Source organism: Urtica dioica, chromosome 7, assembly GCF_054948205.1.
Source record: "Urtica dioica subsp. dioica isolate 48M chromosome 7, U.dioica_male_clone48M_v1_H2, whole genome shotgun sequence".
Taxonomy (NCBI): Eukaryota; Viridiplantae; Streptophyta; class Magnoliopsida; order Rosales; family Urticaceae; genus Urtica; species Urtica dioica.
Window position 1 is genome coordinate 9,338,195 of NC_142762.1, and position 12,369 is coordinate 9,350,563.

The window sequence follows — 12,369 nt, forward strand, 5'->3', positions numbered from 1 at the left end:
CGAGGAGTATTGGTCGACTCGTGGACTCGAACTCGACTCGAGGACTCACGTAGAGCTTGCACGAGGAGTTTTGTGAAGAGTCGGCGCGAGGGGTATCGGTCGACGCGCGGACTCGTAGCTCGACTCGAGGAATGAATTCATCTCGAGGAGACATGCGAAGAGTCTCTCTTATTTTTATTTTTTGAGTTGTTGTTGAATTGTTTTTTTGATTGAGCGTTTTGATTGAGCGTTGGTCCCTGTTAGCCCCCCGAGTTTCTTGCGTTTGTGAGACAAAGGTTGAGAAACTCTCGCGTTAGGGGTATACAATAGCATTTTTTTTTCATGTGTGAAATAACTCTTTATTGCAACAAGGGGGTCATTACAGCTTGTCATGGCACTTGGCCTTCTTCGAAAAAAGGAAATTACACTTTTGAAATGAAAGTGACCGCGAAGCCGATCGAGTTCGGGCGTGAATGTCGGAGTCGCGACCATCATGGCTTGCTAGTAGACGCGACGAATTCCCTGAGATTCCCAACTCGAATTAGGGAATCAATTCGCTTCTTGAGCTGCTTGCATTCGACCGTCGCGTGCCCGTGATCTTTGTGGTATTCGCAGAACCGACTTCGATCTCGCTTCGCGGGGTCCTTTGTGAGTGGAGCGGGGCTTCCCGGCTCATCGCGGCGTAAGCGCAGGATCCGGTCGGGCGTTGTGTTGAGAGGGACGAAGGATCGCTTCGGGGCTGGAGAAGGGTGGTCGTTAGGGACTTGACCTTTCCGGCGCCTTTTCCTTCGTGACTCGGGACCAACGGTCGACATTACAAGCGTGGCTGCGCGCTCTTGATCGAGTGCTCGATCAATGTTGGGTGGTTGCTGCCCCAAGATGATCGCGGTCTCGCGTCGGGCGTTGAGCTTTTCTCTCAAGTCGAACTCGGGATCCTTTCTTTGAGAGTTGAGGCGGTCTCTCAAGTCTCCGGAGGCGGTCCCTATCACCCTTGTTAAGGGCGCATCACTCAGGCGACGCCTTTGGCGGAGGCCGAGACCATCGACGTCGTCACCCTCACAAGGGTTTTGGACGCGGATGGTGAGCTTGGAGCGTCCCTTTCGGGACCTCGAGGTCGAGCGTCCTCGGGCATTGTGCGAGCTTTGACGCCTTGACGTGGTCGCCCGAGGGTGTCCCCTCGAGGGCGTGTGTGCCTGCTCACCAGAAAGTTGACGTTTTGACGCGGCCGCCCGAGGGCGTCCCCTCGGAGGCGTGCGCGCGTGTCCACTTTCGTGAATAGCGTGGTCGAGGTTGGTCTCATGGTTGATGTCATCGACATTGTTGGAGTCGAGGAGGTCGGTGATGAGCGCGCCGGTGACGCCGGGGCGGTCTAGGAGCTCGGCGAGCCTTAGAGCCGTGTCCTCTCGGACTGCGGCCTCGGGGTCATCCGCCAGGTCTCGGGGCTGGCTCTCGTTATCACGAGGTTGCCCTTCGAGACGGCGCACGGAGCTTTGGAGGTCGCGCCTCGAGCTAGTCGCTTGGGCGCCCACGGAGGTGGCGGGGCTACGACTCATCTCTCGAGAGTCGTAGGAGTGAGAAGAAGACTGGTAGAGGGGATGCGTTGCCAAGGTCGAGAGATCCCCTCCTTCTAGCGCCAAAATGTTGTCGCTGTTTTTCGGACAACTATTTAGGAGCCAAAGACGGTTAGACCCAAGGCCGGACCAAGTGGTCTCGTTTTGACTCGAGCGTGTCGGACTTGGTATCCCAAGTCGTCCCTTAGCTGTGGATGTCCCTTGAGTTCGTCAGAGTACCTGAAAAGGAGTAGAGAACACGTGAACTACAAAGGGGAAACAGGGGGGGTGCCCCTGTTTACCTCTCCGACGCTCAACATTAGTGTGATTGAGGTGGAGTATAGAGGTTTTAGGGGTGTTTAGAGGCCAAAGCTTGAGAGAAACGAGCGAGGTACGAGTTCGGCAGCGTTTCAGTACTCAAGAATGGATTACCTGGACCAAGGGGGGTGCCTTGGTATTTATAGGCAGCCAAGGGGTTGTTTGAAGACCCCTTGGCCGAGTGAGAATACTTGGGTCGGCATTGGAGGAGGCTGGGTCGGCCAATGGCCGAGTGAACATGGTGGTGAGGTTCACTCGGCCATTGGCCGAGTGAAGGTTTTGGGCCGGCTGAGGTTCACTCGGCCAATGGCCGAGTGAACTGCTGAGGCAGCAGGGAGGTTCACTCGGCCATTGGCCGAGTGAACTGTTGGAAGGTTCACTCGGCCAATGGCCGAGTGAACTGTCTTGGTGGCCGAAGGGTTCACTCGGCCATTGGCCGAGTGAACTGCTGGAAGGTTCACTCGGCCAATGGCCGAGTGAACTGCCTTGGTGGCTGAGGGGTTCACTCGGCCATTGGCCGAGTGAACTGTCCAATGGCCGAGTGAGCCATTTGACCCAGCCAATGGCCGGGTGAGCCATTGACTCGGCCCGTGGCTGGGTTTTGACTTGGCCATTGGTTTGGGCCGGCTCCTGGTTGAGTCGGGGTTTCGCCGCCCAAGATCTCGTACCATCCATGTGGGTCGAAGAGATGACCTTGTTCCCGTTGGCCCTAGACGGGCCAACAACATAGTCGATGGTGGCGGGGTCGACTACCGGAGGTGCTGGTAAGAACAATCGAGGCTCGTTGACTGGTGGTCCCTCTTCCCCTTCCTCCTCCTCATCCTCCGCTTCCTCCTCTTGTGGTTCCTCCCTAATCTTGTAGCGATCGATGATGTTATTCGTAATAGGCCCCATAGGACCCTTGATCGTATCCCTTTTCGAGCGTCCTACCCCCGCATTTGTACAAAGGCCGGCAATGATCGACGGATATGGCAAACCGTGGCGTTCATTAGTATAGTCTAGACTCTTCATCTAATTGTAGATGAATCGACCGACGTTGATAGAATGACCTTTTATGATGCAGAACAACACCTGGATACGGCCCTCGTCAAGAGTGGTGAAGTGCTTGATCGGATAGAGGCGAGCGCAAACAAAGTAAATCCAAGCTTTAGCAATCCTGGTGAGTTGGTCACGCTTGAGTACCCTTTTCCCTTTTTCAAGGACCCAATCCTCTCCTGGAATGCACAGCAACCTCGCCATCTCCTCGTGGCTGCAAGTTCTCAACAGTTCCCGATAGCCTTCATTCTCGAAAGGCACATCTGGGGTCCCAAGCAAATCGTTGATCGCTTCGATGCTCACATCGACCTTTTTACCTCGGACCGTCACAACATCTCCATTGTGATCCGGTAAGTTTGCGTAGAATTCGTACACGAAGTTTAAAATCGTCTCGAACTCGGGAACGGCACAATACTTCACCCATTCATGACCAAGAATACTGTTGCGGATTGACACTCCTATCTCGGTGTTAGAGCTCACATTGAATCCCCGCTCAGGGATCACACTGCGCGACGAGATTTTGTCGTAACGATCCTCCGCGGCCTTGCTGGTGAAGATATTCGTGTTATAATCTGCTTCAGGGAACGATTGACGAGCTCGCTTACTTTTACTTTTACTAGGACCTTTGGAAGTGCTCGGAGCCGTGGCGCCCGCCGGATTTTTTGTTCGAACCATTTTTCACCTTCACAAAGCATAATCATAAAAAATTCAATCTCGACATCTACAATCAACATAACCATTTTAAATACTAACAATGTCACAACAATCACAAATTTTATATCAATTCCAACTTCATTTAAACATAACAATATCAAATTCATAAACAATTCCATTCTAACACAAATTCTAACTCAAATTCATTCTAACACAAATTCTAAGTCTAATTCATTCTAACACAAATTCTAACATCTCAAATTCATTCTAACACAAATTCTAACTCAAATTCATTCTAACACAAATTCTAACTCAAATTCATTCATAATAAAATAACAAACCCTAATTTTGTTAAATCAATAACCACCTTAAATCAATAACCCTAATTTTGTTAAATCAATAACCACAACATGCAACTCGGGGAAATAACATGAAATCCATATTCAAAAACACGAAATCCATATTCAACAACACGAAATTAAATCAATAACCACCTTAAAAACTTAGAAAATCATACCTTTAAAAAGAGAGTGAGAGGCGGTGAGAGAGAGAGAGGCGCGAGAGAGTTGGGCGGCGAGGACGTGGCGAGCGAGAATGGCGGCGAGGATGTGGCGAGCGAGAATGGCGGCGAGGACAAGGCGACGGCGAGAAATCGGGGCGGCGAGGACGTGGCGAGGGATTTTGGAAGAGAAAATGAAGACAGAGTCGGCCGAAATAGTTTGTCTCGCGTTTGTATTTTGAGGAAAATGAGAAAAAAAACTGAAAACTGGTTTATATAGTGAAAACCTAAAAACCTCGCCGCGGCGAGAATATGTCTTCGCCGCGGCGAGAAGATCCTACAACGGATTTTATAACCGTTGTAGGATCAGCACGCCGCGGCGGGAGTCCTACATCGCCGCGGCGAGGAAGTTTCATAGAAAACTGCTAGGCCACGGTATCCTTCTCGCCGCGGCGGAGTATATTTCCAGCCGCGGCGACATAATTTCGCCGCGGCGAGGGAGGACCATCACCGCGGCGACTTTATTCTACAACCCTTTAAAAAAACCGTTGTAGAATTTGTCGCCGCGGCGAGGTTTAAATCGTGCCGCGGCGAGGTCCATCCTTCTACAACGCTTTGAACTTGCGTTGTAGAAAGTTTTCGCCGCGGCGAAAATCACATGGTGCCGCGGCGAAGGTTCTACAACGGGTTGTTTTAACGTTGTGGGAAATCTGAAATTTAAGTTCTTCTACAACGCTTTTGTAAAGCGTTGTAGAATCACCCAGATTCTACAACGCTTATCCATAAGCGTTGTAGAAACACCCAGATTCTACAACGCTTATCCATAAGCGTTGTAGAATCACCCAGATTCTACAACGCTTATGTTAAGCGTTGTAGAATCACCCAGATTCTACAACGCTTATGTTAAGCGTTGTAGAATCACCCAGATTCTACAACGCTTATGTTAAGCGTTGTAGAATCACCCAGTTTCTAAAACGCTTATGTTAAGCGTTGTAGAAAGTCCGTTGTAGAATCTCATATTTGTAGTAGTGAACCGTTTGTTTCAAAACTGGCTTGGAAAACGCTTATTTAAAGAGGCAGGACATTCATCTACGTTGAGTAAACTATCTGGCGGGCCTTCCTCAATGGTTACAAGGTACACTGCTTGGTCTGTTAATGGTTTTACATTTTACACAAGAGAACGAGACAACAAGCATCCCGTACAAAATAGTGGTGTTACATTGTTTGCCGAAGCTTTACATGTTTCGTCGGCAAAATATAAGAATCCAAAACATGCTTTTATGAAGTATTACGGATACATTGAAGATATTTGGGAACTTGATTATTGCGGGTTGCGAGTCGCATTATTCAAGTGCAAATGGGCAGCCAATAATCACGTTAAAGTTGATAATGAAGGAGTTACAATTGTCGACTTTAGACGGATTGGCTACGAGAATGATTCATTTATTTTGGCTTCGCAAGCAAGTCAAGTGTTTTATGTTTCGGATCTAGCAAATCCTGAGTTATCGTTAGTCGTTCATATGAAAGCGAGAAACGGTAACGAAGAAGAAGTCGAAGACATGTCTAGCATTCCTCTGTTCACATCAGGATTACCGCCAATTGATCAAGAGATGGATGATTTTGATGATGACGATGTTTCACATCTACTTCGTAAGGATATAGATCCTATTTTTGTTTGATATTGAACATTTAGATAATGTATTTTCATTTTGAATTTTATGTTATTCTCCTGTCGACAACGTTATTTTTCATTCAAAATTTCTCTATACAATGTCATTTACATTAAAATTACATTTCTCCGACTTCGCCGCGGCAGTATACAAATCCTGCCGCGGCGAGAACTTTTCTACAACGCTTAAACAAGCGTTGTAGAAACCTCGCCGCGGCAACGTTTATTCCATGCCGCGGCTGTTGTCAATGGTGCCCACAAGAAGAGTAGTAGTGTCTATTTATGTAAATTTGATGTCATATAGTCTTACGAAAACTCTTGCTTGTAACTGCTTATTTATTAATAAAAGTTGAAACGTTCATTCAATCTTCATTGTCTGAAGCTTTATGATAAAACCTTAGTCTTTTAGTCCATAAACAAACTAAACAACTTACGAAGAGACAAATGTAGATTTGCATGAACAAACTCTTCGTAGTTTGCTTAAAACGATATATTCGCAATCTTAGGGTCAAAGGACTATTGACCTCAGTATGATTGTTAGAAGAATCTATGATGTCTGGTTATGAGGCATTGAGAGTTGGGGACTCTATAGTTCTTCTAGGTATCTTCCGAAGGTACTGAATTGACCAGTGCACTTCTAGAGACAATATAAGAACAAACCATTTAACCTCTTATGTCTCGAAGTCACTATGTATGAATTGCATCATGCTTACCTTAATCCTGAAATGAGACATGCCATTTCACACCTTAGTATTCTCATTTGAGAAAGTCAAAGTTCGGACTCACTATGTGATTCCGAACAAGGCCTATTGGTGAAGTACTAAGTTGTGAGTCTATCATGAGTAACTTTGTGAAGTTCTCATAGATATGGAATTCATGTACAAGATTGCTGAAATGCAATGTATGTCACCTCATGCTTTGTTCCTTGGAGTGTGAATAAATGAACTGGCCAGTGTCCAAATTGAGTCCTAACTCTTTTTGGATGAAACAATGTGACTTGTTAGCTCCTCGTCAATACATTGTTTCTAACTTATTCACAAGCGACAAAGGAGTTGAGGAAATAACAGCTAGAAGGGTAAAATGGTAATTTAGTAAATCCCGACTAGCTGATGACATTCATGAAGGGTAAACATAGATAATATTCAGTGGATCCGCTCATCATAATTAGGTCGAATTCTTGAGTAGAAAATAAATTCATTTGAACCGAGAGATTTTCAGTGTCAGCTCTTTAGTGGAGTCAGTTGGCATTAAGCTAAACTTGGAAAAGGTTTGTGAACTTTTGAGTCCAAGTGTTTAGCTCAAGCTTTGTTCATTTGGGTCCATGAGGTCACTGACACGAATCACATCGATAGGAATAGTTAAACAGGAAGCTAAGTCAAAACAAGAACGAAAATAGTTAAAAGGGTATTTTTGTCTTTTGAGACAAAGGATGAAATGAATGTCAATAAATTTTTTGACAAGTTCATTTGATGACTTAATGTCACTCGGCCATAACTTGTTTATTGGGCCTTGTGGATTAATTTCATTTCATAAGAATTTTATTGAAAATTCTTAATGGGCTTTTCTCATGTTGTCATGAACAAATGAAGAAGCTTCTAGAAGCTCCTTCTAGATGAGAGATGGGCGCCCAAAATACCCAAGAGAAAGAGAATATTTTGTGCATAAATGTATCAAGATACTTGCCAAAAGAAAAAGAGGAAACAAATTTCCTCTATGAGGAAACAAGGAGAATCGGCCAAGGCAACCAAGAAGGGAAACAAAAGAGGAAACTAATCCCTTGTGGATTGTATGAGATGGGCGCCTATTTTGATAGGTATGGGTAATAAAAGATTGCTCATAAAGGCTTGGAAAATAAGAGGAAACTACTTCTTTCCAAGGCCAACCCCTCTCCTATAAATAGGACCCTCATTCCCTTCATTTCATTCATTCAACATAAGTTAGAGATTGAGAGACTCTCTCTCTAGACATTGTTGGCCGAAAATCCTCTCTCTCTCTCTCTAGTTTATTTTCGATTTTTTCTTGTCTTGGCACCTAGGTCCTCACTCGACCTAGCGTTTAGCTCTGCGACTTCGAGACTCGTTCTTAAGTCGTAGCGTTTAAAAGTGCCCACTCACTGATTCCTTCTTTTCGAGTGATTTAGTGATAGAAACTTTCGTGGTTGCTCGAGGTGCCGAGGAAAGAAAGAGAGACGTGCTGCGAGGGGAGACGAGCATTGCGAACTTTCCAAAAGCTTCTTCAAAGTTCAAGCTTCAAGAAAGGTTAGTAAACTCTTAGCTCATATTGGTTTTTAATTACATGTACTTGCACTTGTCTAGGTTCGTAAAAACTGTTTTACTTGTAAAAGAAAATTTTTAAATTTCCGCCGCTTACCGAAGCGTTAATTATTTTCTCAAACCCTAGATCGATTCCAACAAATGGTATCAGAGCTATGGTCAAAGATTAGCATGTACATGTTTTTAAAATTATGAGCTTGAAAATCGTTCTCGAAAGTTTACTAATTTTGTGACAAGTTAGAATTGTAATCTTAGATTTTTTTTTAATTTATTGCTCTTGTCTTTAAATTAAAAAGCATGTTGTTTTTCTATGAGTTTGGGATGTTTTTAAAACACATTAGAATCAGGTCTAAAAGTTTTTAATTTTTTATATTGAAAAACGTGTTTTAAAGATTTGAGAAATTTCGAGTAAAATTTTGTGACTAGTTTTGATATCTTGCTAGTTTCTTATTTTTACTTGAATCGTTTTATGCATGTTGTTACTTCTTTTATTCTATGTTATTACCCTGCTAATAAAACACAAATAAAAGCTTTAAACATCATCTTAAAACGTTCCGTTACACTCAATTCTTTTTCGCACCTTAAAAGGACCAAGCTTTAATTTATTTCTTTTTCTTCGAGCTGGAGTAAACCCGCATTAAAAGTGGCATAACTCTCTGCTCAGAAATCGAAATTTAATGATTCTTAAATCAAATTAAAGCTCTGTCTGTCCTCTGTCCAATGTTACCGGTTTCGACTCAAAAGGACATTGGAGCCGCCCGATATGGCGATTTTACTCCGAGGTGCGCGGCTGTTCCGAAAGTCCAGTTTTTTAGAAATCCGGATTTTCAAACCCCACTACCATGAGTTATAGAACTCTAATGAGAAAATTTTCTTGAGCAAAAATGTTTTTCATACGATTATAAACATGATGTGTAAGATTAAAATGTTTTGATTTTTGAAAGTTTAATTGAAATTGAATTTTTACAAAACTAGTTTGAATTTTGAAAAACCGTTTTCACTTTCAAACTTGAAAAATATTTTGTCATCCAAATCAAATAAATTTTCAAAATGTTTTCAAAACTATATCTATATCACATATGTTCAAAATCTATATGCTCTTGAAAATTTGAGTGGGAGGTCTCCTTGTAGACAAGCCGAAAAATAAAAAGATGTGTAATCTCAAACTTTCAAGTGTTCGAGTGAGTTGAAGTTCACATTTCCCTCACGCACTTTCCCGAAATAGAAAATAGGAAAAGATCGAGTATGTACCTTGTGCCTTTATGCACTAATACTGCTCTGAACATGTCGATCTAGGATTCTCTTCTAGTTGTCCGCTCTGTCGCTCTCTAACTAGGAAATTTGTTTCCGAACTTATAAGAGTCGATGAACCAACTCCAAAAACTAAGTGGGAGGGTTATACTTGTTGTTTGTAACCCATGATCCCCAACACTAATGAAAAGTGCAAGTGTCGCCGGACTAAGAGTCACCCTCGTGGCCCTCTCTTAAATGAGAGTACTCAAGGGCGCTTTGCTCTGATCATTGCTCATTGAGCTACGTCCGAGAGTGAGACGATGATGGCAAGGCCTCCCATTGGGGGATTGTTTTTCAAAGTTGATCTTTTGGACTAAGTGGTTGGTTGCACACTTAGGCTCAATCCCTAGTAATCCTCCCTCGAGGCCCTGCGAAAGGATGTGAGTGATCAAACCAATTTACAAGGTGGCTAGTCAAAATAGATGTATTGACATCTTGGCTTAGCATTAATGATGTGTCATTTACTTATAAAAGGAGATTTTTTGCGGCCTTCTCTTGAGGGAGTAAATTATCGTTTGGTTTATAACACCTTTGGATTTTATAAAAGTCTTAATAAAACTTAAATCCTAAACCAAAGACTAATCATAAACTTGTTTCAACTTATATAGGCAATATGTCTCTCAACCATCTCTCAATCTTTCTTTCCTCGATCAAACTGGAAAACAAAACCTACGTAGATTCGAAACATAACCTCGACATAATCCTTACCAAGCACAAATGGGTACTCACCACCCCGTGTCCTCCTCTAACGAATGATGATTCAACTCAAGAGGACAAAGACGCCTTGGCGGCCTGGCTCTGCTCCGATGAGATTGTGAGGTGCTATATCTTAGCATCAATGAACAATGTGTTGCAACAACAACATCGTGACATCGAGACTGCCGCCGACATGCTCACCAATCTCCATGAGATGTTTGGAGGGCAAAGGCGTCAAGCAAGGCAAAAAGCAGTCCGACAGTTTATGAACTGTCGTATGAAGGCTAGGAATCCTGTTAGAGACTTTATGATACTGATCATTAGTTTTCTAAATAAAATGGAAATCCTAGGATCTGAGACTGATGGGAAGAATATCATAGATATGATCTTTGAAACTCTCCCCGCATGTCTTGATACCTCCAAGATGAACTACTCCATAAACAAGCTAGAGTACACTGTTACCAAGCTTATGAAGGAACTTCACACTGCTGTAGGTCTCACTAAGAGAAAGAGGAATCAAGGAGAGGCACATGCTACTGAGCAAAAAGCCTCCGCCTCTGGAACTAAGAAAAGACCTCACAAGGCCGATAAAAAGAACTGTCCTGCCAATCTCAAAGCAAAGGAACATAGTATTGTACTAGTTACCGAAGCATGCTTAGTAGCTGATAATGTATCAACGTGGATTCTTGACTCCGCTGCTACTAACCATATTTGTTGTTCCTTAAATGGTTTCAAGAAGACCAAAAGCTTAGAGGAAGGCGAGTTCTGTTTCAAATGGGGTGATGGGAGCCTGGTGTCTGCAAAGGCTGTGGGATCCGTGACGCTGTCTTTTGAAGACCACACTTTAAACTTGAATAATGTTTATTTTGTTCCTACCTTTGGGAAGAACTTAATATCCGTTGCTCGTCTTCGTGAGCAAGATTATTGTTTAAAGTTTATTAAGAATGGAATTCGTATTTCGTTTCCTGATAATTCTTTTGTCACTGATGCATGTATGAAGAATGCTCTTTTCTACATCTATCCCACTCAACCTTCTCTTTTAGACACCGAAATAGATAATGATCTAATTAGGGAGCCAAAGAGGATCAAACTTTCTGAATCCTCCGATCTAACAAATCAACACACCTATGGCACTTAAGACTTGGTCATATCAGTCTAGAAAGGATTAAGAGACTTGTGAGGGATGGTCCACTCCAAGCCTCTGCAATAGGTTCACTACCTACTTGTGAATCCTGCATAGAAGGAAAAATGACTAAGCGACCTTTTTCTGATAAGGGTCGAAGAGCCACTGAGTTGCTGGAACTAATACATTATGATGTATGTGGTCCGCTCAGCCAACAGGCACGTGGAGGATACGAATACTTCGTCACCTTCACCGATGATTACTCACGATATGGGTTTGTCTATTTGCTCAAACACAAATCCGAGACCTTTAACGTATTTAAGGTCTTTAGGGCTTTAGTGGAAAAGCAAACTGGCAAAGTGATCAAAACCCTTCGATCCGATCGAGGTGGTGAGTATATGTCTGGAGAGTTCGATGACTTTCTTAAAGAAGAAGGTATCGCTTCTCAGCTTACCGCACCTGGCACACCTCAACAAAACGGAGTGTCAGAGAGAAGAAACCGAACTCTTATGGAGATGGTTAGATCAATGATGAGTTACTAATCACTCCCTCTTTCCTTTTGGGGATATGCCCTTGAAACAGCCGCCTATATTCTGAACCAAATTCCGTCCAAAACGGTTCCTGGTACTCCTTATGAACGATGGACTGGCCGTAAAGTGAATCTTGGCCGCATCCGAATTTGGGGTTGCCCTGCACATGTGCTGAGGCAAAAGACTAGCAAGTTGGCTAGTAGGTCAGAATTGTGCCTGTTTGTAGCATATCCGAAGGAAACCAAAGGTTTTACTTTCTATAGTCCCGAGGATGATAAGACTTTCGTTAGCAGGAATGCTCGTTTCCTTGAGGAGGACTTTATGAAGGATACGAAACCCTAGAAGCAAAATTGTGCTTGAAGAAAAGTTGGGTGAGGAACCTTCTACCTCATCTATGAGAACTGTTCTTACCCCAACTGAAACACAACCTAACTCATCAGAATCTCGTCAAGTAGTACTTCGACGTAGTGGGAGGGCTGTTCAACAGCCTGACAGGTACATGTCTTATGGAGACTCTCTCGTAGCCGTCTCCGACATGGATGACCCTGTTTCCTATAGCCAAGCGATGGCTTGTTCTGAATCAAACCTTTGGCTTGACGCCATGAAAGTTGAAATGCACTCGATGTATGTCAACAAAGTCTGGAAACTTGTAGACCTTCCTGAAGGGATTAAACCCGTAGGGTGTAAGTGGATATACAAGAAGAAAAGGGGTCCTGATGGGAACGTCGAGACGTTCAAAGCACGACTTGT